The sequence below is a fragment of the Protopterus annectens genome, chromosome 10.part0 (genome assembly GCF_019279795.1).
Source record: "Protopterus annectens isolate FY-2018-M chromosome 10.part0, PAN1.0, whole genome shotgun sequence".
Taxonomy (NCBI): domain Eukaryota; kingdom Metazoa; phylum Chordata; order Ceratodontiformes; family Protopteridae; genus Protopterus; species Protopterus annectens.
Genome location: NC_056744.1, coordinates 136,904,587 through 136,921,080, shown reverse-complemented (window position 1 = coordinate 136,921,080; position 16,494 = coordinate 136,904,587). Strand labels below are relative to the sequence as shown.

The 16,494-nt window shown below is 37.4% G+C and overlaps 1 protein-coding gene across 2 annotated transcripts in view; it reads right to left on the bottom strand.

The window, feature by feature from the left end:
- Positions 1-16,494, bottom strand: part of CEP112 (centrosomal protein 112) — a 3,283,222-nt gene that overhangs the window by 1,955,679 nt on the left and 1,311,049 nt on the right. The window lies entirely within an intron of this gene.

Below are 16,494 nucleotides of genomic sequence, written 5' to 3'. Positions count from 1 at the left end.
TCGAGGAACCACAAATATCACAAAACTGTGCACAATGTTTGCATTATTATCCATATAACTTAGACTTGTAATGCCTTGAAAAGAAAATTAGCAAAATGAAGGCTTACCTTTATCTGGCAAGGCCCAGAATTTAGTGTTTACACAGATGCAAGCTACAACAGGCAGGCTGTATTAACCATTAATAAAAAGAAAGATAGACACTACCAGCTACGTGGGCAGCAAAAAAGAAAAATCAAGAAAACACTGGCAGCAAAAAAGAAAAAATCAAGAAAACAGTGAGTACTAAGAGAACATAAGATTTGCAGATGTAGTGGATCAGAAGCCAATACAAAGGGCATGACAAGAAAATATTTTATTAGGCACAAAGTCAGATAAATGTCAGCAGAGAGGATTAAGGGTGTGAGCTTTTAGTGAACTACTGGCTATAGATCAAGGCTTCATTTCCTTGGCCTTCATTTGAATTGTGTGCAATCTGAGTAAGTCATTTAATCAGTCATCGCTCTGGGTAAGTTAAGTTAGGCTTCTCCAAATGCACTGTAACTACCTATGAACTTATAATGGATTATTAGGAAGTTAAATGCAGTAAGAATCTAGTTGACTTCAAAGAAGACTTTCCAGTGAAAACTGCTTGGTCAAAATCACTGAACTGAAAATGATTCTTTGCCAATAAAATAACAAAAAATTAATAAAGAAAAAAATATTTTTTTTTCATCCCCTCATTCAGGACACTTAAACACGATAATATCCAAAGACTGCTGCACCTTGATGAAAGGGATTTACTGATTTCAAAAAAGCAGATTTCTCTTATCAGGTAAGGCAAATCCTCAGTCATACATCAAACCATTTCAAAATAGATACAGTACGTTAATGTTATGCTAATACTTTTACTCTGGCCAAGTGGTTGGCATAAATGTTTTTAGTAATAACAGGAAGCTTGAACTTGCCAAAACATATCCTTAACTATTGGCCAGGTAAGTCACACACATGAGTAAATACCAGTGGAATCGAAAAACTGTCTATCCCATCTCTCAGAATTTATAAGATGCATAACACTTTGACAATGGACAGATGTGTAATAAATAACTCCTGTGGTTCAGAAAAAGACAAACTAACTTAACCAGTAATATACCAACTAACTAGCAATGTACCTTTTGATTATTTGGGTATTCTGGGTTCCTTCGAACCAAATATTTGTCAAAGATGACTTGTTACTGTACACTATGCATGGCACGCAAATCTTACCTGGTATGATTTATAAAAGAAAATTGCCAGCATCTGTTACACAAAGCAAATTACATTCTTGTGGCATTAGCATGGAATGGTTTCATTAAAATTTTAGAATCTAGATTTTGAACACTGACAAGATTATGACAGTATATTCACCACACTAAAATCACAATCATATTTTTTTTTCAGTCATCATTTTCAAGACTGTCCTGCCTTCTGCCATTTATAATATTGCACTTCTTATCCTGCATTTCTGCTGTCAGGGTGAAATAGCAACCAGGACATCCCAATATGAAAACAGTCAAATGAGAAGTAAATACTTTTCATTCCTAGTCAAGCCTGTTCTATCCTCCCTCCCCGTGTAGGCCACGTAATGACATCAAAGCAATAAATGCACATGGACACCCATGTGTACATCACCTGCTACAATGTTTTGCATTCACCAACAAAGCAGCTTTGCTTCAGCTAAAATCTCCAGGCCACCATCACAGGATGAACTCTGGCATATGATGAACAGCACTTGGAATAAACATTTGAATCTTTATATGGTGGTGAAGGCAGGGAGTCATGAAACCACAAACTCAGATAGATTTAAAAGGTCTGGTGAGATAAGGTAAAAATTTCATACCTAGCTATCATCTGCCTATCAAAACAGCAGATATAGTTTTAAGCAGAAATTGGTCAATTCATAATGCAAATGCTAAGTAGAATGCAATGTTGCCATAGTTTAATTACAGAACATCACATTTAAAAGATTTTCTGATTATGAGATCACAAAATGTTACTAATCAAATATGAGATGTGTTTACTTGTTACAAATACAGCACTTACAAATTCATTCATTTTATAGATTAAAGAAAGTGTCTTTGTGTACAAAATAAATATTTTTTTTACAGTTTTAAGGAATAAATTCGAGAAGTTGGTTGATTTTGCTAATTGTTATTATTTCACTTTTTTACACAGGGAAAACAAAGGTGAAAATGAAGTTACAATATGAATATTTAAATGTTCTAAAAAGATGTAGTGAAATAAATGAATTATACAAATATAGCTAATGGTGCTGTATTTCTATTTTAAGTTTTAAATATTGCAGAAAAAAAAGGTCTTTGGTGGGTGATTTTTCCAAAAGGCTATGTGTTGCATAAGTGAGATGGCAGTGAAAATTAAAAGTGATTAAGTGAAAAGGATTAAACAATAGGTTTTCACTAAAACTATTTCACAAGCCAGTAGTATTTAAACAAGTATTTTACAAAGAAGAATTAGTTTTATATCCAAGTTTTAGTTAAGAACAAACTGATAATAATAATAAGAAAGTTCCCCAAATCTTAAGGAAGGATAATGTTTTTTAATTATTTTGTGAGATTACAATCCCTTTAATACTTACTGTTTGATTACTGTATAAAATGAACACTGTTGCATTTTTCCTTGTTGTTGTCTGTGGGGAATTAGATCTATTTTGGCTAATTTTCTTTTATTACAATGATCAGCATATATTTTATTTTTAATGATATAGTCAGCCTATAGTTATTTGTTTTTACAGAATATTGGCCTGACTTATTATTTTAATAAAGAATATTTTTCTTGAGGTGCAGTTGTTCTATTTGTCTATGGCCAATAATTGATGGCCAGTAAAATACATAAGGTATGCAAGACAGAGTGATATTTTATTTACATGCTTTTTAGATTATGTTTTATTACTGAATAAATCAATGAATGTCACTTTATCACATTTTTTTCACTCTCTACTTCTTTGTGTCTATATAAACATATATATATATATATTATATATATATATATATTCCATATATACACATATACATATAGAGACACACACAGAGACAGAGTCAAGTCTTAAAAAATACTGGAAGTAAAAGTATGTTAAAAAACATAGGTTTAATTGAAGACTTAAATGAAAAGGCAGTCTACCTGGCTTTTCTCAAAGAAGTCCTCAAAATATTTACATTCTTCAACAACTTTAAAAGTAACGTTCACTCTTTATAAAGGTAATTCTATCACAATAGGTTCAGTCTCACTCACACAGCCCTTCCAGCAACAAGCTGTCAAACAAAGATCCTAGTTGCAGGACTTGGCTATGCCTTTCTTCCAGCTCAGCAAAGATCTTCACCTGAATTCCCCTCAGGTTTCATCCACAATAGGTCCTAACTTAAACATCTAGCTTTAGGGACCACAAACCATTATGCTTTAACCCATATTGAACCTCTGACTCAAGGAATGAACTTTCTGCTTTTCCGTCTTCATGCTACAGGTTTTTATACAACACTGATTAGTAATTAGTAATTTTCTATTAACTATCTAACACAATCAAGTGTCTTTCACAATTGCGGTGAAACGTTTACAGACAGCAGATGTGTCATATTCCCAGATGCATAGCTAAGAAGGATGAAGTGGGTAACCATCCTGGGCGCACAGTGGAGGGAGACGTGATCAGTAGATCCTGATAGGTCTTCCGTGCATACCATGCTGCTACTGCATTTCTGGTCAGAAATGAAGCACTGTAGCCCTACAGGTGTGTCATAAACTGCAGCAGCTGCTTCCTACAAGTGTACTTTTGCTACAGTGTAAAAGAAGAAAAGTGTATATTCATCTGTATAGTTAAACGTGGGTATATGTAAAGTAACAGAAGTACCCAAATGTCAATGCCACTAACATCGACAACAAAAGGGCAACATTGCATGCATACATGCGCCAAAGAACACAATCACAGCATGCAAATGAACCCACAAAAAGTCAAAAAGGATTCTGTGTGTTCCCCACACTCACTCCTAAATATATATATACTAATGCTAGGATGACACAGTACTGGGGACAGGGAATATTATTCTACAGGAACAGGGATTGTGCGATCTCCCACACTTGTCGATCATCTGTTTAGCCAACCAAACTGTGCTAAGATGTCGACCTTAATGATGACAACTGACTAAATTAGGGGTTCACTACATACATACACACACACACACACACACACACACACACACACACACACACACACACACACACACACACACACACACACTCTCTCACACAAATTCATAAACATCCCAAAAAGGGAGGGAATAAAAATTCATGTCTAGGAAAATCATAAATATTTACAAACAAATAACTACAGGCTGACTATATCATTAAAAATAAAATATATGCTGATCATTGTAATAAAAGAAAATTTGCAAAAATAGATCTAATTCCCCACAGACAACAACAACAACAAGGAAAAATGCAACAAAAACAATCTCCCAAAAATATAGCTAAACTATACAGCACTCCAACCAGAAAACTAAAGCACAGTTTGACATAATATAAAATGAAATATCAGGCAACCTGTCCTAGTCATTTTAAATTAAAAAAAAAAAAACTGCCATAAAACTAAACAAGCAAACAAGAAACCAAAATACACACTACCTAATACCAAGCACACCATCCCCTCCTTTAATCAAACTTAACACAAATATGCCAATGTTGTTGTCTTTTGGCTTTTCCCGGTTAGGGGTCGCCATAGCGGAACTCTAGTCCTCTAATGATTGGCAGTAGATTTTGATGAACGCTGAGGTGTCAGCTCGACGTTCAACCTTCAACGAAGGCACGCCCATTTACGCATGTCTTTTGAATGCCAACCCAACCACGGGGAGGACATGCAGACTCCACACAGAAGGCACTCCCAGCACTCCAGCCGAGAATCGATCGGGAGAACCTGTTGCTGTGAGTCAACAATGCTACTGCTGCACCACCGCAATATGCCAATAATAATTTAAAATTATAACAAAAAGCTATGAAAAACAATATTTCAAAAAAGAAAACAATGCACTCAGAAGTAGGAATAACTAGTGTAAAACTGTTATAAGGTCAAATAAAATACACTGTTATTTGGAAATACAAATATAATATATAACTACAACACAATAAATACAAATAAGTATAAAAATAACACCCATTATTCAGAAAACATACCTCAGTAGAACAACATCCTTTGCCTACTGAAACAATAATTCAAACATCACTACTACTACAGCTTACATACACAACAAAAATGTAGCAACTGAAATGAATTCATGGGAAGAAATAGCCAGGGAATTGTTATGGCTAGGCTTGTATAGGCCCTAGGGCTGATAGCCTAGTACCAACCTATGAATGGAAAACAAACGTGAAAAAGATTAATGGAATATATGAGAGTCCGGAGTGCAATAAAATAAATATCTGGTATCGTGAGGTAGAACAGCTGAATTAGTAATTTGCGATTGTACCATTCTTCAAGAAATTTATTACTAAAATGCAAAGTACCACATATCAGTTATTACACCCTATACCCCCAAAACTCTAATGCCACCCACACATATATATATATATATATATATATATATGTATATATATATATATATATATATATATATATATATATATATATATTTATATATGTATACAAATATGTATATACAAATATGTATATACATATATACATCGACAGTCAGGTATAGATATGCACACCCATCTAGTGACTGAGGGAGACTGCCAAGCAGCACATCTTGATTAACAGAAGCTGCTGACCAAACTAACAACCGAGTTTGTAATATACCAGCTACCCAGAAAAATCACATCTAATGTAGGCACTGAAGTCATGCCTGTGCTCTACCGCCAATGCAGCAGAAGTAAGGTTTTGTACGGCCTGTCTACCCGCATCTCACTAGTCTCATGGTTAGAGCAGGAGATTGCCTAAGCAATTTGGATCTGTGCAATGCCATACTCTGTTGGCATGCATTTATTATCGTTCATTGTGCAGACCCATTTGATAAAATGATTGCTAGTGTTATATCACAGTTTAACTCTATTTTTCATTGCTACCTTTTTACTTTGTCTATTACGTCCTTGTCTTTATGCCTTCCTGTGCTAACATTGTTATTTTCCTTACCTCTGTTCTATTTTATTATACATGTTTGGCTGCATTCATCATTTTTTTTTGTTTGATTACTTACTTATTTCATCATTGCTTTGCTGAAAGTTCAGGGTTCAGCTATATTGTAGATTCAACTTGTAGCTTAGTCAATGGCTTCTACTCACCAAATTGTAGTTTGCATAAGTCTGCTTTGTACATTAAACAGGTATTTTGGTTCTTAAACCACTGATAGTAACAACTGGTGATGTAAACAGCAAGTAGATAATACTGCTAAAGAAAAGTTAGGCAATGTTAAATATTACAGGAGAAATTCGTATACGGGTTAAAGGATAATTAACAGACCAATTATGTAATTTGTTCTTGTGTGGGGCTTCTTTAAGCCATTACAGATTTGATGGAGTTTCAAGGGGGAAGTCTTATTGCCTATGTACCAGATTCATTGGAGGTTTGCTGCAGTCTCAAGGGGAAGCCTCAGTGTTTTGAAATGGAGGCTGAATAGAGTCTGTCAATGCTTCAGTCAGAGGTCAGTCCTTAACCATGAAAAGGGATTCTCAAGAAGGAAGACGGTCTCCAATTGCCTAAAGTGAGAAGCGCTAGAGAAAGAGAGGAATTGTGGGCCAGGACAGGGATACTCCTGGGGTGATCCAAGTTCATTTGGAGCCTGTATAAAATGTGTTTTAGCAGAACCAGGAGATGGATTTATATTTGGGCTTTTTGCTTGAAAGTGGAGAAATATGTACATAACCATTTTCTGTTGGGAAGTCTATATATTTTTTCAACATATGCTTTATAACCATGGATAAAGCATGTTTGTGTGTCTGTGCATATAAATGTGTGTGTGTGTGTGTGTGCGTGTGTGTGTGTGTGTGTGTGTGTGTGTGTGTGTGTGTGTGTGTGTGTGTGTGTGTGTGTGTGTGTGTGTGTGTGTAAGTAGCACATCCATTAGTCAACATATTTTTTCCAGCTCTGAACTAATTGATCACAGTTTGTTGATCATGCGGGTAGTAGGAGAAGAGGACTAGCCCACCCTCCCCCTCAGAACCATGTTAAAGTCCATTCATGTGATCCACCAATTTGTAAATAGCAGGAACAGATCACCTAAGAATAAGCCAATTTATGTGAAAACTGACATGATGATATACATACGAATGTCCCTGCATGCAGAGTGTGCATGTGGCTAATAGATATGTTAGAAATTCTGTTTTGACATGCTGTGTATGCAGCATATATAGTGGTAAAACAACATATGGGGAGTGGAGTATAAAGAACACACTACAGAGGTTAAAAAACTGAAATAGCATAGTCTCAATGTGCATTACTTGTGAAGGGATATTCAAAGAAGGGCTGGGAGCCCACACTGTCAGAGATGTTTGCATTTCACCAAAACAGTGGTTTCAAAGTCAAGAGTGGAGACACTTGGTGAGCCCTGTTGACAAGAAGCTATGGAAAACCAATGGAATTCTTATGTATCTGCTGAAAGAGTACGAACAATCTAACTGCAGATTTACTGAAGCAGCATCAAAAGTCTTACTAAGGATGTATTTTCAGATTGAAAGAGAACTGGCCCAGAGCTGCATTATCAAGCCTTTGAACTATAAAGAATATGGTGTTTCACTAACAGACTACAAAAGTGGATTGCAGAACTGAACTGCAACTTAACAGAAGTGCATTAAGCAAAACTGTGCTCATTTTCCTATAAACTGAAAGTGAACTTTGCATTGACTTTTTCAAGTAGATTGCAGTTAACCTGAACAAATTTGTTCTAGTGCTTTATAATTATATTATATACTGCAGCATTTTATAGCACTTGCAATAATACAGCCAGGCGATGAAAACTTTTTTTTTCAGTTTTTATTTATTTTTTTTTAACAAAGTTTATTTAGGGACATAAGAAATACTTTCTTGCAATAAAACATAGGACGGAACAGAAACAAATCCAGTCCATTCACAATTCTCTCTCCCAGAGTTCAGTTCACATCTGCAGTATTCCTTCAAACAGTTTTTTTCAAAACAAATATATAATTACATTCATCAGTAGTTTCAAATGCTTTATTACACAGGTAAGAATAAGTTCTACTAATCTCTCCACATCATTTCTTGTTCAGACTTCATAGACTCTTTAAAGACTTCTGAATTCAGAGACCCATAGCTTTAGCTCCTTTCACACTCTTCAATGGCATTCACTTTAAACTCTAAGGTCAGGAATCTGATTTTTTCTATACTTATTGGCCATTATATACCACAAGATTCAGCTGCCCTTTGCTTGCAATGCACCCTTACCTCATTTTGGTTAGTCTACCTGCTCCAAACTTCTGTCATGATGCATCTTTTATTAAATGCAACCATAGCAGAAAGAACCATGAAATGAGCAGTACTTCCTTCAGTCTCAGAAGTTACTATGTCTCAACACATGCGTGCACGTACACGCACGGAACATACATACATACACACACACACACACACTTGTGTGTGTCTGAATAAATTCATTGTAATGCTACAAATAAGAAATGAAAGCAACCTACAAGTTTTATTAAAGTTTATAAATATATTACAAATGTGTGTGTGTGTGTGTCTATCTGTGGTTGTATTTTGGTTCTAAATGTCAAGGGCAAACTCATGAAAATCTTGTTTCATCCAGTTTGTCACCTGCACATATGGCACTTCCCTGAGGTTTTGCAGACCCCTGACCTACTGTTGTGGGGGCTTTGCCACCACACCCACTAACTATTAAAAACGTCCTCCAGGGCCGCACCGTTTCTGGCAAATAGGAGGTAAATTTGAGAAAATGGGATTTTGACAAGTTTACTGTCTGTAATTATGACTGTAACTGTTTGTGAATTTTTTGAATTTCATATTGTGATGTCTACCTGCCTATGCAGTCTTTCTCTTGAGCTTTTTTGTCACTTTGTGCATTGTTTGGCTCCAGCACTGACGATCAAGCACCCCACCATGTTAGACAGACTACATAGCAAAATGACACTTTCTCCTCTATGAAAGTCATGTAGACAGTGACAATGACAACTAACTTTTTGTGAAGAACTCATTGCAGGATGTATTTAAAGGCTGCTACTAGCCTGTCACTGAAGCAATATTGCTCACTATTTTCTGATATAAATATACGTGCCATATCAGTGCATGTGAAGCCTACATCACTGAATGCTCAAAGCCCCAAGATGTCAACAATACAGTATGACAGCCCTACATCCTGGGGTTCACAAATGAGGTCATCAGTGGCCTGACCAGTCACTCTGCCTCTGTGTCATGAGCCAGTATATATTTAGAGGGAAAAAAAATGTAATGGATCATAAGGGAGTATAACAAATATTTTAGCACATGCAGTTTAAAACAGAATTTACAGTTTCTAAGTTCAAAATGAATGAGAGAAAATATTCTTGGTACCATCTTATGTCCAGTATACAATTCTTTTCATACAATACTTCTGGATGTAAATGCAAAAATACTTTCTTATTTGTAGGATAAAGTATAAAATATATGAGTTTTCCTTTATTTGTCAATAAATCGTAATCAAAATGGTATGAATAAATAAAATACTTCTCATTTTATAGGATATTGTGTACAGACTAGCTTTTGCATGTATAACATATTCTGCTTTTATTCTGTATTTATCTCACATACACACACATATAGGTATGGTTATATTATGCCATGGTTGTGTATTAATAGCTCATGTACCACTTTCACATTGCTCTTGTTTCTATGTTCAGATTCCAGCATGCTGGAATCCACATTCACAATTTCTAAATACCACCTCCAAGGTGGTTTATAGACAAAGGTAAGGGATGTGTGGGCAAAGCCACATCATTGTGGTTTGCTGAGACGCACATACTCCTTACAAAAATGTTGTGATACTGTATTTAACAGAATCTGCATTGATTGGCAGCAGATTCCTATGGCAGCTGGTGCACCATGCATGTAAACAAAGGCACTAAAGCTTACTCATACATACATACATACATATATACACAAACAAACTCAAACATATAGACTGAGAGCATGTGTCACCAAGTGCATACAATCAATAAAAGGGTACTCAAGAGTACACAAGCATACATACACACCCACATGCAAATATACAGATATAGGCAATGAATGACGGCAGCCTTGCAAACTTGGCCAGTCAGATGATAAAGTACACTACACACCACATTTCATCCTTCCACTCCACTCTACCACCTACTTGTCACATCATTTTTTTGCAAGATTACATATGATATCCTAATCTGAAGAATTTATATGCATTGAAGGACATTCTTCCTTTATGGAGGCTGTTACAACCTGTGTATACTAAGAAATAAGTGTTAAGTGCTTGCAAGTTGCTTGTGCTGGTCTTGTGATGAAAAGAGTTGCATCTGATTTAGTCCCCTATAAAGCCATGGTAGTGAAGTCTGTCAAGGAGGATCTGAAATGTGCCTAGGATGGAAAGGACCAGTGATGCCATTTGGATGGAATACCTACTATCTGCTGAAAGTCAGCAGTTACTTTGCCTTATTTTGCTTTTTCTAATAGATTTGCTAGTTCTTCTCTTGGAATACAAAAGTGAAAGGTCTCAAGAGGACAACCAGTGACATGGATTTAGCATGACCAACTGTTTTATTGACTACAGCATGGTAATCTCCAAGAGAATGGTTCAAGACCAGGCTAAGGAATAAGTAACATTCACTGCTACTTGAAACCAGAACTGGCAGTTGTTGTTGGGAGGCTTTCTGTCATAGAAAGGGTTGGCAGAGAGTTGCATTTCAAACAGATAGATAGATAGATAGACAGATAGCTAGATAATTTTTTATTTGTGATCTTCAGCCAGTAAAGGATACATCAACTTGTCCAGCAGACCTGTTCAGTGTATATACAGTGAACAGTGCTGAGTACACATCATATATAAGAGTGATTTGATGTCCTTGAATTCTCTCATGTCAAGGCTGGTACTGTCAACAGAATGTCATTTTTACATTCTCTCTCTATTTTACACTGATCAAGCTAACATCTTCAGCTAAGTTTCACATCTGCAGCTATGCAGCAGGGTGACACTACCATCCAAAAATAATGTAATACTGCAGCTAGCTATTACATAAGATTATATTAATTGTGCAGACAGGTATCAGTGTCAGTATGACAGAAAAGTGAAAATCATTAGTTTAAGTGGATAAACTCTTGGCTAGGCTTGTAAGGGCCCTAGGGCCATTAGCCTAGTAACCTATGATCCTATGAAATCAGATACAGTAAAGCAGATGGAAATAGTTTTAAGGGTTATTTTCCAAAAAGTGCCTTTTCACTAATTTAGAAGCCTTTGCCACTGCACCTACTAATTAAATATCCATACAAGTAACCCCCCCACAGATTAATATAGTGTGCTACTCATTTCAGAAATGAGAAGTTTTTTTTTTAATTCAAAGGTTCACTGGTACCTACTAAGCTACTGGTCTATGAGAATCTTAGAAAGCCTAGCCTTAGATTACCATGGTAGTTTCTAACCCTTATATTTTGCATATGAATAACCCAAAGATAGGCCAAACAAGAATATGTTGGGGCATTTACATGTTTCCCTATCCATGAGGGAAAAGGGTGGTAAACCAGGGTTACATTTGCAGTTACTCATACATTTGTCCAAACCATGTGTGAACAGAGTAAGAAAAGTACTCTGCTTTATGTGAAGTGGAAAACAATTCCACAGAAAGGGTATTCTCTGTGATACATACCTATCCTTCCAACATGTTTTATTTGTTTTCCAAAACAGACTGAGATCCCTTGAGCAGATATTTACAATACCATGACACTTAACAAATGTGTAATAGATTTGCAGAGGATTTCTTATTTGGTGACACCCTCAAAATAAAGACTCAATTTAAATGGGAGTGTAAGAATGTTTCAGCTGCCAGAAAATGGTACAGGAGGCTTCTCCCAAACCCCTGCTCCAATTTTTATGGGTTTCTGGATTCCTGTGAGTACAGTGGGGTTACTTATTAGGAGATATGCCTGGCTGAGGACCCAACCACTGCTAGAAGAATCTTGTGCCTCACAAGAATCATACTGCAAATCCTATCTACAAATAAATGTCAGCAAGGACTCTGCTAGGGTTGCAACCAACAACCCACTTCCCAGTGATAGGAAAAGGAAGATACTTCTGTCACCCTGGTCGTTAGTACCATTAAATAACAAACTCCCAACTGAAGGACAAAGCCAAGGAGACAGAGGACAATTCTGAGAGAGATAGGATTCTATACTTATGCAACCTCGCCTCTCAAGCTGACAGGAAATGTTTCATGTGTGACTATAATGCTGTGGCAACAGTGGGGTTAGTTATTAGGAGGTGTGCCTGGCTGAGGACCCAGCCCCTGTCAAAGCATGTAAATGCCCAGCTCCTTAATGTCCCAATGGACCTACTGCAGAACAAGTCTTCAAGAAACTAGAGGAAAAGGGGAAGACTGTGCAGTCTGTGAAACAGCCATTTCACTCCCTTGTTCCTAAATACACTTGAGACTGTCCTACCAAGAACTGGCTTTTTCACCAGAGAGAAGACAAATGCAAGCAGCCACAAGTGTAAAAAGACAAATATAAGAGAAAGTGGTACGCTAACCAAAAGGGGAAGCCCGGGGGCCCTTAAAGCTGAGACCCCAAAAGAAGTTATCACAGTTCTTCCTTCCCTAACCCCTCAAATCTCAGCCCACCCAACAACCTCTCGAAACCCTTCTCCACAACCCATACAGACCCAACAAAATAAAAAAAATAGTGGGCCACATAAGCACGTTTACAATACATAGGGAGAAAAATCACATAGGACAGATGGATCCTACAATTTTGGCTGAAGTGTACATACTTCAGTTCATGAAAAGACCAAAGTTCGTGGGCATCCCAGCAGTACCTAAAAACTATGACTCTTAATCTAACTCCTGTTACAAGATCTTCTGTAGTTGGGGACTGCTATAGAGAGAGAGAGGAAGGGTGTGTGAGGAAGGGTGTGTGTGTGTGTGTGTGTGTGTGTGTGTGTGTGTGTGTGTGTGTGTGTGTGTGTGTGTGTGTGTACCAAAATAGTGTGAAGGCTACTGAAGATCCCTTCTTGTATGAAAACATATCCTGTAGAGGCCAGTCTTGAACTCAACAAGTCTAAACAGGCCCCTAAAAGTTTCAAAATTCCTAGTGTTAGTCTTCCAAGTGCTTTTGCCCATTCTCTTTCCTCAAGGCTTCATGGTTACCATGGATATCTGAAAGATGCCTACCTCAACATACCTGTAGTTGGGACAGATAAACACTACTGCAGATTCAAAGCACAAGATTCTCTCTTCCAGTTTACTTTCTTGCATTTTCAATTATCTTCTGCAGCTAGAGTGTTCACAAAGTACATGGCTACAGTAACTAGCTGCCTTCTGCAGAACCAAGGCCATTCACATGTGCCTCTCTAATTGGATGACTACCTGTCAAAAGATTTTTAATACTCTTAACATATACTGGAAGAATCACGCAGCAAAAAAGGTAGGCCAAAAAAGAGTTTATTTTACATGCATGGAGACTTGCCACAGTTCTTGGTTGTCAGCAGTCTAATTTCTACACACTTTACATGGGTTTTTATACCCTCTTTTGTGCATACACGGCAGCTGGTTACTAGACAAGGAATTTCAGTCAAGGCTATAAATTCACTCACTGGAGCCTTAGATGGTAAAAAGTCAGACACAAGATAAGTTGGTGCCTACATCAAGGTAACATCTATGCACTCCTCCTTGGTCAGAGGTCAGTCCCAAGATAGGCCTGTGCCTGGACCAAAGTGGAATCTGTGCATTCCTTTTTGGTCAGCAAATTTCTTACAAGAAAAACAACTCATTTTAGCTTATTTCTTTGCACGCAATGCAGTTTCACATTTTAACCCTTCCTATACAGGATACAAAGATGTTGAACACAAAGATTCTTACTACATTTCCCCCCTCACAACACTTTGTATCCCCAGTAATACATTTTATTCATACAGGTTTTAACACGATTCATTTTCTGTATATTCAGAATAATAAGCTTTAGTTGCATTGGCAGACAATACACTTGATATTATCATTCGGATGCAAGGAATGCAACAACAACCCAACAGTAGGAATATAATGGCACCAACACATACAGCAATTAAGACATTTATAAATACTGTTCCCCAATTTCCAAACCAATTCTGGAAAAAGTCAGTCAATGGATTCTGTCCTGGTTTTGTAAGTTCAGAAACTTGTTGTAAGATCTCCAAATGACTGTCTATATCATGTTCATTATCGGGAATAAAAGAACAGCACTCCTCCTGGATAAGAGCGCAAGTACCTCCTTTCGCCGCTAGGGTGAAATCGAGCGCCATCCGATTCTGCAACACTACAGTCCTCATTGCAGTTATCTCATCCGTCACCAACTCTAGCGCAGAAAAAGTTGCATTGCTCAGAGTTTCTAACAGTTTTGACAGTTTTCTGAGCTCCCAAATAGATTTTACTGTCCCATAGGCTGGAAGAATACCAGCCCAAGAAATGACATCATCGCCCAAGTCCATGTGTGACAGTCCCTTGCTGCTACTGTGGGCCAAATCGTGATGATAGATCCAGGATGCATCAATGTTACCTACGGGATTAACAGGTTTATTCACAGCACGTACATTCCGGATTTTACCTTGGGGAAGAGTAAAGGAATGTCTTATAGCTGGTGCCAAATAACCCAAAACAACTGCCTGACCAATTCCTTGGTAACCATTTGTATGCTTTTTTACCACAGACAAAATAACAGTCATTCACTTTAAGAGTGATATTTACTGGAATAGAATGATTTCCTTTGTCTTGTATCCCTTTAAACAAAAGATCATACACAGATAACATTTTTTCAACAAAACTTGTGACATTAATAAGCCCTGTACTATTAATAAGCACTCTTATAGGCTTGAAACTTGTTGCACAGTGCCCATCTAATGTACAGTTATGAATTATGGTTACATTACATTGACTCCATCCAACCTTAATTTTTCCAGATCTCTGGAAACATACAGTTCCATTCTGACGACCCATGAGGGGTAATGCTATTTTGTCCTTTACGGCTACCTCCGAAGTTTCAAATAGTAAATTGGTCCATGTATCATTTGCCCCCAAAGGGACTGTACCTAACATCAGACCACCATGTACAGTCAGGATAGCTGTGCATATCCAACAATTTGAAACATTAAAAGACAAAGCATATGCATATTTAATAGCCTGATACGTGTTAAAAGGTGGATGCCAAGCTGTATTTTCATCTCTCTTTGTTTGGCTAGTTTCGTGTGAAAATAAAAATGGCCAAAACAGAAAAATAACACTTACAATCACTAATAACAAAATTATTTTACAATGCCTTTGTGGGAAGGGCTGCTCCCTTCCGGTATTTTCCTGCATTGCTACAACAGTCAGAAAAGTTCATACAAAAACAGGATTACTACTAATCAGTGTTCCTCAGGGGAACTCAAATTCTTTTCCAACTCAAATTTCCTGACAATCTTGCAATGTGTCAGGTGGATCCAAGATGTTCGCTCCTTTATTCGAACTGCTATGGGTGTCGAAATCAAAACCTGGTATGGACCTTCCCACTTTGGAGAGGCCCACGTTTTTCTTTTTACAATTTTAATCCACACCCACTCGCCAGCCTTCACTTCCAGGATCCTGTTGTTCTTCTGATCTGAAAAATAATCATTCGTTAGAGAAGTGTTAGTTTTTGTCAGTATTTTTCTCATGTAATCTGCTATCTCTTCACCCCCCTCACGTTCCGCAGGCAAAAGACCTTGCCACTGCGGGACGTAATAAGGTCTCCCATATAGTAGTTCAAATGGTGTGACCCCTTTTGAAGTGGGAGTGGTACGCATGGACAGGTGTGCCAGAGGTAAGCAGTTTATGCAAGACTGATGTGTCTCGGCCATGAGTTTACGTAACTTGCCTTTGAGAATGCCATTATGGCGTTTAACCAACCCTGCTGACTGTGGGTGGTAGGCACAGTGGTGTTTTAGTTCAATCTGAAAAACGGCAGCCAGCTTTTGAATAACTTGGTTTACAAAATGTGTGCCGTTATCAGAATAGATGCGTGTGGGTAGCCCAAAATGAGGGATAATATTATTCGTAAGGGCCTTGGCTACCGACAGGGCATCTGGATGTGTTACTGGAAAAGCTTCAACCCATTTTGTAAAAGCATCAATAATGACTAATACAAATCGCTTTTGTTGAACAGGAGTTAGTTCAATAAAATCCATACAGATTGTGTGAAATGGATACGGAGGCAGCGGGAAAGCTGCTGGAGTGATTCGACCACCACCATGGTATCGTGCACAAAGCAGGCATGATAAACAAAATCGTTTAGCATATGCTATAAAGCCCTTGGTC